The sequence below is a fragment of the Sparus aurata genome, chromosome 1 (assembly GCF_900880675.1).
Source record: "Sparus aurata chromosome 1, fSpaAur1.1, whole genome shotgun sequence".
Taxonomy (NCBI): domain Eukaryota; kingdom Metazoa; phylum Chordata; class Actinopteri; order Spariformes; family Sparidae; genus Sparus; species Sparus aurata.
The window spans coordinates 23,157,925-23,176,194 of NC_044187.1; the positions used below are offsets into that span (position 1 = coordinate 23,157,925).

Sequence of the window (18,270 nt, forward strand, 5' to 3'; positions counted from 1 at the left end):
ACCTCTGTTAACTAATGATGAATATGGAAATTTAAGATGTTAAGCTTTTTATCAGATAAGGAAAAAGCTGGGGCATCAGTGTGTTTCCTGATAGTAAGGCCGTAGTCTGTGATGTGGATCCATCACCTCTCAGAGATCATGTACCCACAGTATTATGTAGCCTATTACTACAGCACATTTTTAGATACTCTTTTTGCGCTGAAGCAACAGTGGAACAATACTGCAGCATCTGTGTGTGAAAAAAGTGCACAGCAGCACCATTTTCCATTTATAGGAACAGGATTCAGGTAACAGGCATCCTCTCTGCAGAGTGACAGGATGTTTGCCAAACACCATCACCAGGCAGAATTCTGGCAATAATCGACTCCCTCGGGTTTCTAGGGTCTGTTTGTTGGCATTAAAGTCTGACATACTCCACATGTACCAATGCTTGCTTTTTTATACTACTCATTTCACAGAGGCCCAATCAAAGAACCCTAACACTAAATCATCATTGCTGGGTTGTGCATACCATTCCCCCTTTTTGACTTATTTCAACAATGAAGTCCTCTCTTTTGATGTTGTGACGGCCATGCCTCTTGTGCTGTTGGGATGTGGTCTTGTCCTCTTTATGTTGCAGGTGCCCAGCAGGAGGGGTTTGGGCGTCGTTAATTGGGCGCCAGTACTATAAGAGCACACCTCACTAAGCTCCGGGAGAGAGAGGATGTAAAATGTCATGCCAATAAAGCCTATTGAATTTAAAATTGAATTGAGAGGACAAGGGAGGAATCCTGTTCTCTGCTCTCCACGTTCCTTATTGTCTATGTTTTCACATTGATATGTTGGTTAGAGTTAGTTTGAATAAATTATGATTTCCTTGCTTTAACCTCTTGTGTCCTCTCCTATCATTTGTCACGGCTTTGAGCAGGCCGTGACAATGTCATGTGAATCCTGAAATTTCAGCAGTGAAGTTGCTACACTTGCTGCCCAGGTTGTAAATATAAAAGCAACACTAGTGGCCAGGTAATGAAGCAGAGTTCTGTTTTTATTTGATGACTTTGTTGATGACTTGAGTGATGCTTCTGTCTTATCTCCATCTATAAATTGTAAATGGCACCGTGGTGCAAATCACCACAACTGTCGACGACATATAGTAAAAATGTCTGCCTGTATATGTTTTCATAAAATCATCGGCCACAGCTGATGATGTATGAAGGCCCTCAAATTCGTTGCATTTTACGGAGGGAGATGTCATCCTTACAACTTTGTTCTGAGGGGTGAGGGGGACTCGAAAACGAAGTTTGGGGTAAGAATTTTAACTAGGATTTAGCCAAAAAGCCCCTTTATGTCTCAATGATACATTGGCTGTAAACGGTGCAAATGCAGAATTGTTTCAAGGCCCTCTACAACTACTCAGGTATTTTCAATTACTCAGCCGAATCACACCCCCAGCCCGCCATCTAACCAGGTGGATGAGTGAAAATATGAGGGGCAACTATGGGTATGCAGAGGCGTTAATGTAAAAATAAACAAATAAACAAAGCAGAATTGTCATAGCAGGAAAAGCACAGGTGAAACTAATTTCGGTAACTACAGCTGGGCTCCATTAAGTGTCCCAGTAAGCCATGACACCAATACTTGGTGGTATAATAAAACGAGGAGTACATTAAAGGCTCATTTTGTGTTTTGTTTGGTTGTGTTTCATCGTAAAAACATCAGTTAAACTGTTTCTCAGGCGATCTCAGTTGGATTTTGCTTCAGCTGTAGGCAATCAAGCAAGCGAACACATGAACAAACATTTTCTGGACTTCATTGCAGGGAATGAAGTGTTTAAGAGTCCACAATGATGGCCTGAAACAGATTTCTGATAAACTCAACTGTATCTGACAAATTCAGTTAAAGTCCACTGAGATTTCTGAGGTCTGGTCTCTCCACCATCTCCAGGAAAATGAGACTTCCTGTCCTGTTTCGCAGCGTGTCTTTGGAAGTAATGACGAACCAACTTTCACAAAGCTTTTGTTCAAACAAAATCCAATTACTACTGCATTCACTTTGAACAAAAGCTGCTTTTTGGCATCTTCTTTTTCCAAGGATGGCTCTTTCCAGAACATAAAATGAGGTAACACCACAAAGCCAAAAAGGCAGGTGTGACAGCTTGTATTTTTTCCGACTTTCTGGCCTTTTTGCTGTGTTTGTCTCTAATAAGTTGACAACAACACAACAGAAAATCCCATTATCTTTTAAATCATTGCAAAATGTCAGGCATAATATTTTTTTTTCTGAATGATTTCTAATTAGTGTTACTGTGTCTGCTGTGCAGCAACAACAGGGCCACAACAACAAGGAGCAGAAAAAGCTGGTCTGCTGTGCGTCTGACAGCAGTGCTTTCACATCCTCAGACCTCGGCCATCTGTACAATTGATATGTGAAAAAAAACAATTCTCCTTTATCCACCTCAACAAGGCCTTACACAGAGCAGAATTAGGCAGAATTGAGGAGAGAAATAACAGAGGGACGTGGAAACCAAATAGACGGAGGTGCCTCTGCCACACAGCAAAACCCTAACCAGCTTATCACTTAGATGTAATGGACAGTTTAGTGGGCCTGTGTGAGCTATAGAGATTGGAAAAGGGATTCATCTGCACCTGGGGACCGAGCGATGCAGCCGGGGCTATTTGAGCTTGACTTCAATTTCCATTTTGTGCTGGTGAGCATCGGTTTCACTCGGGGTGCAGAGAGCTGGTGGCAGAATGGAAAAAGAGAATTACCTCAAAAGTTAATCTGAAAACCTTGAGATGCAGAACTTCTCAACCTTGGATGGACAGCATACGATTGTGGGTTGGGTTTTAAGAAATCTCTGTTAGTGATGTTTTTAATATATAGAATACTTGACGCTGTTTATCTGTATGTTAACTTTGTATTCCAAATTCTAAAACTAAACTAATCATATTTGATTTTACAGCTTGACCTTTAAGCCATATCTGTAGACGCGGAACAAATGACAGAGATTTCGTTCATCTCCTCAGCATAGATTTATGAATATATCGCAGTCAAATGACACAATAAAAATGTTTCATCTAAACAATAACGTTCTGTATTTAATGTGTGTATTACGTCCCAAGCCGAGCTGCGGCTGCCTCCCTTTCTCTTGATTTCGCTCTCTTTTCTCCATCTCTACTCTGGAGGACAATAGCGAACAATCCTCAGACCCTCAGAGACAGACTAGGTTACAAGCATCACCATGGAAACCATGGCCTCATTCCCCCCAATCAACATGTGGGAACAGGGAACTTTTTCATCACTCAGAGCATGGCCTAAAAATAACGAGCGAGTCTAATCACCAGAGCCATTCATGTTTGTCTGAAGCATTTACTGCAACGTCTAATGTTCATGTTGGGCTTTGTTTCAGTGCATTCCTAAACTAACACACTGCATTTAACATTAAGTGTGTGTAATGGGTGCACTGCCTACTATCATTCCCTACGCAAAGTGTAGAATTTATCCACTTGAATGTGTGAAAATAAACAAAACAATTGCTTTAAACATGCTAAACATCCACATATGTTCCTGTATATTCCTATCAAAATAAGTGTTTTGATGTTTGATGTTTCTTCTCTCCCTGCTCATGAAGTAAAAGAGAAAATACTTTTTCTAGTATACCTGCCCACTTCATCCAATCAGGAGGCGGATCTGTCTGCTCGGGGAACATGGAGAGAGCAGGATCCTCCTGCTGTGGTACCTATACCGGCAATGGCGGGACAGGAAAAGCCACTAATTCTCGCGCTGCCGGTGATAACTTGTACTACCAAACATGCCAAGCAATGAAAAAATGCTTGAAGAAAGGACAAAGGCAAAGAGAGCTGGCTTTAAAAAAAAAAAAGAAAGGGAGTCTTGTGACTGTGGTAAAGTAGAGAGGAGGGAGTGGATTGCTGACAGACAGGAAGTTAGCTTTGTGATGACAACCTACAGCAGGTTTAAAAATCAAAAATTCCTTCCTTTTGTTTTAATCTACATCTTAAACTGTATTTGTAAGACAGAATTTAGAGCCTTTCTACACAGTGTTGAAAAATGAAGGCAGTGGGCTTTTCACCGGCAGGTCACAACAACCTCATAAGCAAGACCTGAGAACAGATGACTGCATTGAGCAAGAAGACAAAGAGGATTGACGGTGAGAGGAAGACCGAAACTGCACTGTGTGTTTGTCTAACACCCACACATACCGTATTGCATATGTAAAGAAGCATACTGTGTTTACTGTAGACACACATAGTTTAAACTCAGGGAGAGACAGACATAGCACTGGGTATACTGTCTTTATTTAGCACCCAGGGAATAAAGAATACGACCACAGCCTCGTTCCAGCTATGCTATCGCCTGCCAAAAATAGATGCGGGGGCCGGCCGCAGCCATAACAAGTGAATACTAATATTCAGAAGCACTAAGCTGTTCAATTGTCACACTGGGTGCAATCCAAAAAACTCTGATTTCTCACAGATCCAGGCCACATTCAACGGCCTCCTGCTGCTCGGGGACAAAATTACTGGTGGCGTCCACACGCCCCTGGCAGCACATTTACATATCGGACTTGGTTTTAGAGCTCTGCATGCTTCGGCTAAAATAGCTGTATTTGCCTTGTTCTCTAGACTAAACACAGTAGTCTCAGCTGCCTTCAGAAAAGGATAGTACAACAGTGAGCAGGTACAGGGACAACTGAGGAAATATTCACGGTCTCCGAAGCCTCTTTTTCTGCTTTTTCTTGAAGTGAGGGATAGCTCTATTTTACTCATGCTTTTGTATTTAGATTCAGTTTTATTTATTTCCGTCCAAACAGCTAGGTGTCAGTCGAATATAGCACAAAGAGCTGATCTAACACAGCGTATGAGCCAAAAGCCCGGAGGACTTTTAGCAATGGGTTCAGGGAATTGGACACACATGCCTTTGAGAATAAGAAATACATCTTTTGGTGATTATTTGATTGCAACTTTGATACGCAGAGCCTGTTTCTATTATTACACAGGTGCTCTCTAATAAACTACATCTGCCGGCAAAGCCTTTCCTGGCATACTGAACAAGTTTTCTGGGTGTTTCTGGGGCAAATAAAGAGAGCTAAGGTCACTTTGAAAAGAACATTGTGTCCTCCAACTCTCTTGTTCTCCCTCTCTGTTTACTCCTGCTCGGAGCGATGGGAGGTCAAACGGGTACGTATCACCACCATCAGCAGAGCTCGACATCAATGCAATCACAAGAGCGGCAAACCCACAAGGACTCATGGGTACTACTGTGTATCAGTGAGAGCATTGCGCCAGGGCCTGCGCACGCACACTCACAAACACACACAGGCACACGGCAGACAGACACATCAAGGATCCCCAGACACTAGATTGCCAAATTAGAGATGAGTCATGCGTCAGTCAGCTGTTTTCTTTTCCTTCAGTGTTTTATAGGTTCTTATGCATGTTAAAGCTCTTGCAAGTTAAAGAGTCTGCACTAACAGAAGCTCCTCTCTCCCAACAAGAACGCTGCTCCAGAAACGGCTCATCTGTAGTCCTGCCTTTATTTCTGTGACTTTGTGACTTCACACTACGCCACCATGTCACGCGCCTTTTGCGTACTTCATGCCTTGCGACTAGTTTGGCACGTAAAAATCTGCCCTGTTGTTGTTAGCGGTGTTGGCTCAGGCATGTGTGAGCTGACCATTCAGAGCCAAGTGGGTATTTGGGGGGAGTGTTTCAGACAGAGGGGGGGTAGAGTGATGCAGCAATGGACAATATGAGAAGACTAATGTGTTCTTTGAGCAACAAAGCATGTAAACCTATTCTAGTCGCAGCCCAAAATAAAATTAGGAACCTAAAATTTGCATAATATGTCTCCTGTAATATCCTTTAACAGCAGCACTAAAGTAAAATGTACTTGCTGGCAAGTACTGGTGTGTGTGTGCGTGCGTGTGTGCGTGCGTGCATGTGTGTGTGTGTGTGTGTGCGTGTGCGCGTCTGTGGTCAGCACTTTATGTACACAGCTAAGCTAAAAACAAGAGCAGATTGCGTCTCTGATTGTCTCGAGATCCTGCATAGCTGCATCTGCCCACCCACTGCACAGCTTTCCTGCGCTGCTGTCCTCTCATCCCTCCTCCCCGTCTCTGCAGGACACCGCACCATGCAGGTTTTTGGTATATTCACCAAGAGGCCGTCATAAAATGTGAGCAACGCAATCTCCGTGCAAATACGAGCCTACAGGAAATACTTCAGAGAGAATTACACACTTGAGACATATACACCAAGTATGCTATTTTAATCCCATCAGGGCTCCTCTACAGCACAGTGTGAGACAAGATAGCTGCCTTTGTGAAGACCTTCTGCAACTACAGCTACACAGAGACGTAGGAAAAAAAAAAAGGAGTGTGTCCCTCTTTTGAAAGGTTGCTACCCTCAAGGGCTATAAGTCTGGCATCTCCTTTGTGAAAAATATGTATTGACGGGGTCAAATCCTTAACAAATCCCATTGGTGCGCTCAGTCACCAAGTATGTGTCCACCAGCATGGAGGCGCTGGATATGTGGTTGACATAAGACAGACAGACACTCATCTTCACTGTGACCAGAGAGCTTTCCCCTCCTGCTCCAAGACTTCTCTCCTCCGAGTCCTCACCTCAGTTTGGGACTCCATTCTGCGTGATCAGTGAAACATTTCTCCAGTGCAGCCACTGTAAATCTCTCTGGCCCTGCGCCTCTGGCAGACGCACAGCTTCCCTCCGGAGATCTTCACACTCCACTCCCAACATGAAAACATATGTTGTTATCAAAGGGCTGCTGATTCCCCGTGGCACGCATTCATGTGAGACGTTTCTGAGGCGCTCCTCCACAGCTTGGTGGGGAGTGAGTGGGAGTTTGGCATGCTGTGTGTTGTTGAGGATTCAGAGGTGTGTGTATATGTGTGAGTGCGTGCGTGCGTGCGTGCGTGCATGCGTGCGTGGGGGGGGGGGGAACAGCAAGCGAAAGAATCTGAAACCACTATCATAATGGGCAAGAGTGGGTGTTTGGTGTGTGTTTGTGCGTGTGGATGGACTACTTTGGTATAGCTACAAAACCTGAAAACAACACAGCAGGAAGGCAGGCTGGCCTCGAGGTAGAGAGACTGACTAATGTCCTAAAGGCTGCGGGTTCCAACCATGGCACACCGGTTTGTTTCTGCTCCAAAATAAATCACTGTGATTGAGATTATTAGTCGTCGGTCTGGAGACAAAATGATCTTGATGGAACTGAATGACTGTAAAATGGCAAAAACTGGAGGCTCGAAAGTTGACTATAATTCAGCAACTTTGCTAACTTTCAACCAGCTTTGTATCACCACAATATATGCAAATGAACAACGACAAACTTCTCTCCAGTTTTGCCTCCACCCGGTGCCCCCCACTGTTTTGCCGCCAAAAATCTGCTGCAGATTAGTATAGAGTATAGTCGGATCAAGAGAAAGAGTCGTCCTTCTCTGCCTTGGATCGAGTTAGGGGCTCCCAAATTTATGATCAAACTGTCTGCGCTGGGTTTTCAAAACCATATTTTAGTGTACTGCTCAGGTGCAAGAGAATATTGCTTGGTACCAGCTGGCTGCCGTACTGATTCCAGCTCAACTCACAGTATGTCACCCATCAGAGAGAGTGTTTGCTGGTCCAGTGCGGCGCAGAACATTCTGGCTGTAGTAGGTGCGAGCGAAAAAGGAATACCTCAGCTTGTTTTCTTTCTTGTGGAACCAATTTTAAGTATTTGCATATTTCTACCCCATAGACAGCACAGTCTCTTACTTTACATGTTGGTCCTTTTAATGCCAAAGTGGATTGCTGAATCGCACGGTACAGAGGTCCATCGTGTTGTTGGGCTGATCGCTTCTGGAATCATCATAACCACCACGAATCCAAGCTAACTGAAGCCTCCTTTTTCTGAGACGAAGGAAACTACAAAGATATTACAGTCACCTTTCAAGATGACAGCAGGTAAAGGTTTCATAACTCCAGAGAGAGACTTTGTAGGCCTCCTCTGAAACCGAAGCAGCTAAATGGCATTGTCGTTTTCACTCTTGGTGTCTGACGAATTAACAATTTTTTTAACGCTGAACAAATTTCACGTAGTTAACGTCGGCTGGCATCTGGAGAGCAGCAGCTTCTAAACTGCAGCTGGAGTGACCCAAAGGCACTTCTGCAAGATATATATTTTTTTAATAATGCTACTGTGTCAGTGTGCTGAGTGACCTGAGCCATAGTCGGGGAGAAAAAATATATATATATTTTATTGAATCTAAAAATAATGTGGCAAATATAAATGGCAGCAGAGGAAAGACGCTGATTCAGTTATCGTCTCAAAGCACATTTCTAATCAACTGGCTGACTCAAGGGGCTTAACACGTCCACCTCCGCTGCCAGCAACTGCTCTGAGTCATCACCTACACACACAGACAGCAGCATCCACACAGACACGCACACACTAACATTAACTCACACGTACCTGCACACTACTGCTCCCTTTCTCTTTCACTTGCTCTCTCATACACACAAACACAGGCATGCAGCTCCAGATGTGGATTCAGGCAGGCTCTGAATTGTGTCTTTTTTCTTGTTTTAAAAGAAACTCAGATTAAATGGTTTTTCGGCTTGTGGTCACGAAACAAAGCGAAACTGTGACGGCAGAGCATGAAAGAAACTTGAAGGGGTGGGGAATGAATTTTGAGATGTTGCCATGGTTTTTCACACAAACTGCGTTTTTAAGCACAGTGAGGCAAAAACATTGTGGATCCTGCAGGGCCAAATTCTGCCAGAGCTACCAGACGTGATGCTACCAGATGTAATCTCACGCAGCCATACCCCTGGTTGAAATTACATATAGTCTGGAGAAGTTATGATGATAAAACCTGGGAGTCCTGAGCGCAGCAGTGACTGTGTGTAGTTCGGAGGATGCAGCACCTATGGGGACACATTTCTGTCTCTTCCAAACCAACTTGGTTTAGCATGACAATACCCACAGGCAGAGGCTGGTTGATAATATGCATCTGAGAATTTACTTTACAAATTGCAGACATGGCAGACTCAGACGGGATTAAAATCACAGAAGTCCTCCGCAATAATTACAAATTACTAGAGGTAATTTAAGTGATACTGACTAACTAACTAGGTAATGCTAGTCACGTGTCATTAGGGTTTAAGAGAGTTCATCGGTTTTAACAGTTTCATCTCAAGATTCCTGCTGTATGACAAAGCTGGTCATTCCAGACTGATTTGAACAAACCATATTCACAGTTCGGCCATTTTCTTTTGATGCCACATTCAGGATGGGAGTCATAAATTGCAGGGATAACATTATTTTGCTGTGTCCCGGGGTGATCAGGACCTGAAAAGGCTCAATTTCAAAGTAAAGCAACATAACCTAGCTGACATTAGCACTGCTGGATTATAGTGCGTTCTACTTCCAGGTTAAATTTCCACCGGGCCATACTTCAGACTAATTAGCTAGACAACAGCTAACATTAGTATTCAGCCACATTCCAGCTAATGTCACTGTTAGATATAATACTGGTTTGATGTGATTCGACTTAGAAAGGCATAAAAATAATCCAGAAATATCAACACACATTTTGGGCACATTTGTCTCAACCAGGCAGGAAGTGACGCACGCAGTATGTAATTAAATGGTAATGTTAGCTAGGAATTTGCTCAATGTTAATGTCCCTCTATCATCTTTTCAGTTGCCGATTAATTAGGAAGCTTTAAAATGACAACGATTTGTCAGATCACCATCTTTATACAAGATAGACCTGGAATGCAGCAGCATTACAATATCCCAGCATTTAAGCCTCTCAACCTGAGCATGAGGGAAAAAGGCCGGCTTGTGAATGATCTATGACATCACAATGTCACCCAGCAGCATTAAAATGAAATGTTCATTTCAAATAAACAGCCACGAACCCATTTGAATAATTGCATAATTAACTAACAGGACTGTGCAAAAAGCCTCTTTTCTCAGCTCTGCCTGTCTTATTAAGCTTGTTTGTCCTTTGGTGTCTGTTTGTGTATCGAGTGTGTTTTGTGCTGAAGTAGCCCACACTTTACGCTGCTGGTATCAGCTTGATGTTTTTGGCCTCCTGCAGGAAGAGATGACGTCTCCCACTGAGCGTGCGAATTAGGCGAGCCAATGTTGACATAGCTGTTGGCTGCTTGAGGAAGGCAGCCAGATCCACGAGCCCTCCCACCAGAGCATCTGAACACCAGTCATATCTGTACGGGACAGGTTCTACTAGAAGCGAGCACACCTGAGAGTTTGTCAACAGCGTCTGAGGACTGGAGATTTGTTCATTTCAGCTCGCTTTCTAATTAAACAGCTTCTAAAGGGAAATCAAGCTGTGATAAAAGCCTATCATCTTTTTCTCAAATACTGTAAGCAGTGTGTGGAGGCAGGACAGCAGGGGTTGAACGAGGTCAACGAGAAGAGACTGGAGACATGAACGAAGCATGGATCAATAACGACAACAGAAATGTGAGAATCGAGGAGGAAACATTGTAGAGCACAGGGATCAGAAGAGAATTCAAAGACTGCAGTGAGACGGGAAGGATGCTAAGAAAACATGTGCAGCCACCCGTGTTAATTAAATAAGTTAACAACACTAAAACACGCGGTTGTACTCGGGTATGCTAATGGACATGAAATATAAGGTTTGGCCTGACGAGGGCACCAGAGGAAAGGTTGTTGTTGCTTTGCTACATCTCAAGGGGTTCATCCTCTGCATGGTGGCACATTTTACAACATTCTGTCTTGTCAGGCTCTAAGAGTGGGATGATATGAGCATTTAATGTCATGATTGACCTTCCTCTGGTTGTTCTCTAGTCCATAGAACTTCCACACAATCAATTGAAATACATTTGAAGGTCTCGCACCGAACAAGTCAGGCAGCAGTGTGGCTCTCTATATCTTGGTTCAAACCTTTTTACAATGGAGGAACGGCAACAAGAGTGCGGAAGAAAAGAGAGACAGGGTTCGAGACGGTGAGACACAGCCCCATACAGACCGACTCAGAGGGGCACACAGTTTGTCCAGAGAAGGGGAGGAATGAAAGAATCGCTGTCCGTGCAGTAAAAGCGGCTGACTCACCCCTATTCTTTCAGCTCCGGACGGCCGCCGCTAATTCGGCCTATTCAAAGCTGGCTTACGGTAACAAGGCAGTCTGGGAGATAACGTTGGAAACCACAGGCATTTTTAACCCCCCCCCCCCCCGACCTCTCATCCTCTGCTTTCCTCTACACTCTCACAGTCATCACAACCCTGTCTCCACTATCATTTTCCCTAACCATAAAAGACTCTCGCCTGTGCTTCCTTTTGACAAAACCATCACATTTTATTCACCGCTATTTCTTTCCTGCACTAGTTGACCTAAGAGAAATAACTTCACTGTACCTTTCACTGATCTTAGGCCTGTCCCTATCTGAAGAGCACAGCATGTACCCACTCCATTTCATGCGGTGCCGAGTGCAGCCAGACCCGCCGCTCTCTGGCTGTTACTATGGAGATGCCAGCCGGGCCAAAACAAAGGCAGAGCAGAAACTAAGCAGCCTCAGACAAGAGCCCCTGGCAGACCTCTGACAGCCAAATCTGGCTTGGCAGAGAGAGAGAGAGAGAGAGAGAGAGAGAGTCATCTCTCTCTCTCTCTCTCCCTCTGTGTCCCTCATCTGCACACTGAAAGTATTTATTCACAAGCAAATATTGACTTTGATAAAAAAAAACTAAGTGACACGACTAATCACAATGAACGGAAGAGAATCAATTAGCGTCTAAAGTGGATGGGTCCTAGAGTTGAGGTTTGAGATGTGCCAGGGCCAGAGCCTGTGATCCAAACAGGAAGACGAGCAGTGTCGATGATCTGGCATTCTTGAAAAGACAGGAAGCGATGTCAAACCGAAAGACTGAAATGTGATTACTGGTAAGACTGGTTAGTGTCCTCATAAACTCCTTGTGAGATGTTATAATAGAGAGAATGACCAAAAATTCGGCCTTTTTACGATACACTTTGGAGGAGGAATCAGGTCATCAAGACCATTACTGATTGATGACCTGATATATTGCCTCCCTATATATTACCATATATATGGAGGCATAATTTAATCAGTCATCATAAGTTTTATTTCGCCTAAGCTCCACAGGATGGGCTTGTCGGCCAATAATTTATGTTGGAAATGCCAGTCAGAAACAGGAGCACTTTCACATTCAATCTGGGGATGTTAACTTGTTTACCCATTTTGTACCTAAATCCAAGGGACTACGCTGGGGGACCAAACAGAATTGCCAAATGTATCAAAATATGACTTTGCCTGACTGATCCTCAGATTTTGGAAAAGTACATCCCTTCCTGATTTAAAAAATGGATGGAATCTTAGTTAGAAATCATATCAATGATGGAGGTGAGACCTTTAAGAGGTTATCCGGACCTTTTTTTTTACATGTTGCATCACTGGGACACTGTAATGATCTGGTTGTACCGCTGTGGCTGTTGAAGTATCATTTTTGATATAAGTATGCATATTTACCATGGACCTTTGAATATCTTGCTGCTTAATATCAATACTGTCTGTTTGTAATCAAATACCTAAACACTTCAATTATCACTTAAAGGTCCAGTCTTAAGGTAGATTTAGGGGCAGAATTGAGACATGGTTTATTTTCATTAGGGTTTAAGAATATTTTTTTTTTTTGCCTTTTTAGCAGCCACCGTAGGGAAGGGTGATGTTGTTTGCAATCTGCAACCTTGCTTCTAAATCCTACACAGTGGAGCTTTAAAGCTTTAGCTGGTCCCTCCAATAAAAAGCACATTTTGTCTTGAAATTACCACCGTGAAATACTGTGAATTGTGCATAAAAGAGCAGCATTATTACTTACTCAAATGTTGCATGCAGGGCAACGTTACAAAACAACGTTGCCCTGCATGCAACATTTGAGTAAGTAATAATGCTGCTTTACTGTTAATGGGCTTCTGCTTGAGCCGCACAAGGTCTTTTTCATTTTTTAAACCCTTTATCTTCTTCTGCGAAATCTGCCACACTGGCATATTAACACTTAAGCTTCACTAAAACCGCCCACGCACAGTCAACCACAATCTAAAGTGTCACACTGCAAATAACAAACTGATTAATCTAACACTCAAATCAAAATGCAAACAAAACACAACGCTGTCTTTTCCTCTTATACCAACCTTTTACACATTTTTATTTTTAATCATTGTTCAGTGAATTGTGTGGCTACATACGAAACTAAATGTCTTGAGTGAGATAAAAATAGTTTCATTTCAGGACAGACCATTCAGTGATGAACAATGGAGAACAGGTGACAGGAACAGGTCAGACCGCATCGCAAGTGTTCTCCAGGCCCGCGGGCCCCAGGAACACACGACCATATAAGAAAAAAAGCTTCTACAGGGTGTGTCGGAAGCCACACTGAACAATGCACCTGCAGGAAGGACTCTGTTTACTTGAACAAGACCAACAAAAAGCATGTACACATCTACTCACAGCTTTCACTTGCAGGACCAGTTCTAAACGCAGATCACACTGATTATAATAAGTGTGAAAAACCCCTCTGGGGATTTATGGCAGATTGGTTATTTCCTCAACTGTCTGTCAGAATTCCTAGGAGGTGGCAATGTAAGTGACTAATAGCCACCAGGCGTGTCTTTATTTTCATTTTCACTTTAAATAGTGCAAAAGCCACATGTCAGATCTCATACCTGAATCCACTGAGATCATTTCCCATCATTCATCCAATCCTCAGCGCCTTTTCATACCACCTGTTGTGTGAATTCAACCACCAACAGGGATTATAACAATGCATAGATGCTTTTCAGGAAGTAATGTGGGGCACCAAAACTGGGACAGGTGAAATTTTACTCATCACGTGTAGTGTATAGTATATCATGCGTAGTGTAGATTTTCACACAGGCTCCACCGTTATCATTCTGGTATAGGGGGGAACAAAACTGTCTTGTTCGTATTTCTTTTAGCCAATAACCAAAATGTTATAATTAAACAGTATTATTAGCATGTGTGATTCCAAGAAACGGCGGGTGAATTCTTGACACAAGTACTATCAAAAAAGCACTTTTTAATCCGTGAGACCTAGAATTTCCCGTTCACCTCTTTCAGTACGAGACATTAAATTGAACATTTGTGCAGACCTCTCTCTGAAAAGGCTGCTCTTTTATGCTCAGAATGTGAGAGCCGAGTTCTGCAGCATTTATAGTACACGTCTGACTTCCATTAACTTCCCATAGTCCTCGGTTCACCCTAATCTTCATTAGAGGACCCTCTCTGAAAACTCCCCTCCACTCTTTCTCCACTTTCCTCTCAGTCTAACTTTCACTTTCATCCCCCCTTCTCTCTCTCTCTCTCTCTCTTTCTCTCTTGGTATAGACAGAAGTTTATCTTTCAGATGTTCTTGAACTATTTAAGGAAGGACATCCTTTGAAACATTAATGTATTTAATTAAATGTTTCTTTGAAAATGTCATGAATATTTAATTCACGTAGTACGATCCATTAAAAGCCTTTTGCATTGAATCTCCACCTGCATGTTGGTGGCGGCGTCTGTGATGCCCACCTTGAGTTACTGTACTTCGGCTGCTTGCTTGTGAGTGTTTGTGTGCGCACGTATGTGTGTGTGTGTGTGTGTGTGTGTGTGTGTGCGTGGACTGGCACTGGAGCTAAGTACAGAGAAATGAAGAGAAAAAAAACACACATTTCTGATCTAAAAGGGGGAGCACTGCTCGGTAAGATGGGGAGCTAAGAAAAAAAGAAATGAGCGAGAAAAGAGAGAGCAAGCGAGGGCATCTCTGTCTGCTCTTGTCAAACATGCAAGAGAGAGTTTTAAAAGCTCATCCCAAAAACTCTCCCGTCTGCTGTCACACATGACAACGTGCGCACACACACACAAACATACACACACACATACACACACGCACACACACACTCACATAGAAAGGACGGCAGGAGGACGAGGAGGAAGCGCAGAGGGCAGGAGGCGATCGGGAGGATGTGCCCGCTGCCATCTCCTGAGCGTGAATCAATCGCCGGGCTAATGTTGCTGCCACTTATGGATCTCCTCTGCGTAAAACTGTTTTACCCCCCCGGAGAGGACGTGTTTAATTTTTCATAACCTCCTGCAGCATGGCATTTCAGTCACAGCACTTCCCGGCAGGGCCACTCTACAGTTGGGTGGAGGGTCCCTGCAGATCACTCAGCGTTACTTCTCCGCACAGTCATGCATCATTTCTGAGCTCTACTGTGGGCCAAACAGGTCTATCCAAATTTTTTGCAGTCGTTCACATTAAGGTCAATACAACACTTACTAGAGAGTCGTTTTTTTCAGGTGTGTTGTGGTTTAATGAAATTGCTTTAACAGTCAGAATCAGACTGGTCTCATGAAGAAGGAGGCTGAGATTCATCTGGTAGAATAGCCTGAAAACAACATCTCACCACTTTTGTATAAATTGATGTAGGTTGGAAAGACTGTGGATTAATAAGCGTTAAGTAAATGTCATTTCGAGAGGCTAATGAATTAAATGATTGACAGGTCTGTCATGACTGGATAAGCATACCATTTACTGGAATATCATTGCGGTTTGCTTCTAAGTTTTTTATCATGGAACTTTACACCAAGACCTGTTTCTGATAGATTTAAGGCAGCTGCACACACTAGCTTAGTTTGAATCTACAACAGTTGCTGGTAGTTTTCGCCTAGTTGCTGATTTGTTAAAAACGTAACCGATTTTACACTTCAAACTCTGTTTACTGGTGTTGGGTGTAGTTCTGCATATCCACCAAATTTTTTACAAAAGTTTTAGAAAAAAAGTTTTTTGGGACTACAGAGGGAGCTGTGTAAAATTTCCTTAAATGAAGTCACTGGAGGTTCACAGCCTCGGGCTAAAACAAGCCTAAATCTCTGACCACACCAGAACAAAAAGTGGATTGAATTAAAAGAAAGACGATATTTCTGGGTCTGCTGCATCGATTCTTTTCAATTTGTTTTTTTTTTAAGACTCTCCATGGTAAATTTTATAACATAAATCTGCAATACACAGGTTGCCATACTGCAGTGGCATTCCCCTATTATATCCGCAGGTTTCAAAGCAAGCTCTTTAGTAATGAACAATCTTCTACTTTTTACCTTTACTTTCTATGTAAAGGTAATTTTGACAATGTTGTCTAAGACACATTAAAGAACCTGTACAGTTCTCAGCTGCTCCAAGGGTAGCAGCTAATTTCAACTTTGGAAAAAAATACTAATGTAACTGGTCCAGCTAGTCAGGCTATTGTCGTAACCAATGTATAATGTAAAATCTGAATAACACTCACATTGTCATCCCTGTAAAATACCTTGATCTGTAACTGGACGTTGTCAATCCAACTATCCACGCTGCTGCCACTGGCAGACTCACTGCAGCTTGCCACCACACGAGCATCGCTAGATGGTGGGACACTGAAATTGCTCACTTAATCCATGTAGAGGAATGCAAGGCTACATTACTAGAGTTCTCATGTAGTAGTCAATAAGGTGATCAGTCAAAACTTTCTTGACAGGGCTGTAATTGATTCTGAATGTTTCCAGGCGTGTATCTCCCGCAAACACTGATCTTGCGCTGTAGTATGGCTGTGAGAAACAGAAGAAATGCCGAGTTACAATTGTGGCTCCCTGACACTTCAGAAAACACCCATTTCGGAAGTGTGATTGGTGACACACAAAGAGCTCTCAGAAAAACTCAAATACAGACTTCTCTGGCTTTTCTGTCTCCGCAGGATCTGTCTTCTCATCTCTGAACAACCCCTCACAGAGAACACTCCCACCATTACTACCCAAAAAATGAACTTAGTAATATCCCCTGGCCATTCTTCCTTCCTTGCTTCCTTTCTGGTCCCCCCTCCCTGCTCTCATATTGTACTGTAACCAATGTTTCTAAATTGAGACACAATGAAAAACAGGAAAACATCAGCGTTTCTCCCTCTGTGTACTGTAGTGAGCCTTTTGTCCACGAGCAAACTGAAAGACAGCCATCCGTCCTTCTCCCTTCCTCTTAATCTCTGGTACACTTTAATGTCTTACCTTTGTCTCTTTCTTTGAACTGCTTCAGTTTATTTTCTGCTGAGGAAAGACAATGTGTCAGAGAGGAGTTTGGATGTAAATCAATGTGGCAGCGGCGTCTGAATTTCCAAGTTTGCAAGCGAGCGGGAGCTTTTGTCACAAGCGCCCAACATATAGGCAAGCGTGTAGATGGCATCCATTCAGAGGTGACACAAAGGAATACCAAAGAGCTGTCGGAGCTGAGCAACTTCATTCACGGGGCAAAGAAAAATGCAAAGTCAACAACATTGTTTCATGGCAATACATAAATCAGCAGAACAACCCCCAAAGAAGAAACCGAAGTCTCATGTCTGACGGAGTTGCCGGAGAAGGGGAGCGACAAGGGGATGAGAAGGCCTACTCAGTCATTCAACCCTCACCGGCTGATAGATCGAGGCATTACGTCAGGAATAGGGCTTAAAAAAGACACTTGAGCGGCCTAAGTGAATTATGGATGAAGCCGTGGAAAGAAAGAGATGGCAGAAATATATGTTGAGAAATATTTCAAAAAGGTTTCTATCAAAAGTCCCCCCCTACCACCCCCCTTTAAATCCTATTAGCAGGGTAGGGTAGCACAGAGGGGATTAGCTGACCCCGTCCACTCTGTCCAGACTGTTTCACACTGATAAAATATAGAAACTCTCAGAATCACTTCTGAAATTGACGTTGTACAGCTTACTTACACGTGTTAGCGGTGTAATAAGTGCTGAAAGAAGCGTTGGTGTTGTGAGGCACCATTACAGCGACAACATGCTGCAAGGTCTCTTTTTTTTCCGACATCAAACATTTTCTGCCCATTTCTGCAACAGTAACCCTATCGCTCTGCCTCTATGTCAGGAGGAATTTGTGGCATCTCAGAAATGTCACTTGTAGTTAAAATCGGGCTGCCGACCGGGCGCGGGGTGGTGGCAGCGGTAGGGGTTACGATTCTTTGATGTAAGCTGTGTGAGGAGAGAGCCGGAGGAGAGGCGGGAGCTGAGCAGTGAAGGGTGTGGGTGACCGGGTAGTGACTGAAGGCTTCACAACAGAGCAGCATCACCTGGGCGTGAGTCAAAGACCTGGGGGAGGGACGGAAATGTTGTCTAGTGGTCACACTTTCCCTCCATCAGTATTTCTTTGATGCAGCCAAACATCAAATATGTAGGTGAACGCCAGGACA

The 18,270-nt window shown here is 43.3% G+C and overlaps 1 protein-coding gene across 1 annotated transcript in view; it reads right to left on the minus strand.

Annotated features, from left to right (window-relative positions):
- The window catches only part of usp43a (ubiquitin specific peptidase 43a), a 132,549-nt gene that overhangs the window by 93,287 nt on the left and 20,992 nt on the right, over positions 1–18,270 (minus strand). The gene's annotated exons all lie outside the window — the stretch shown is intronic.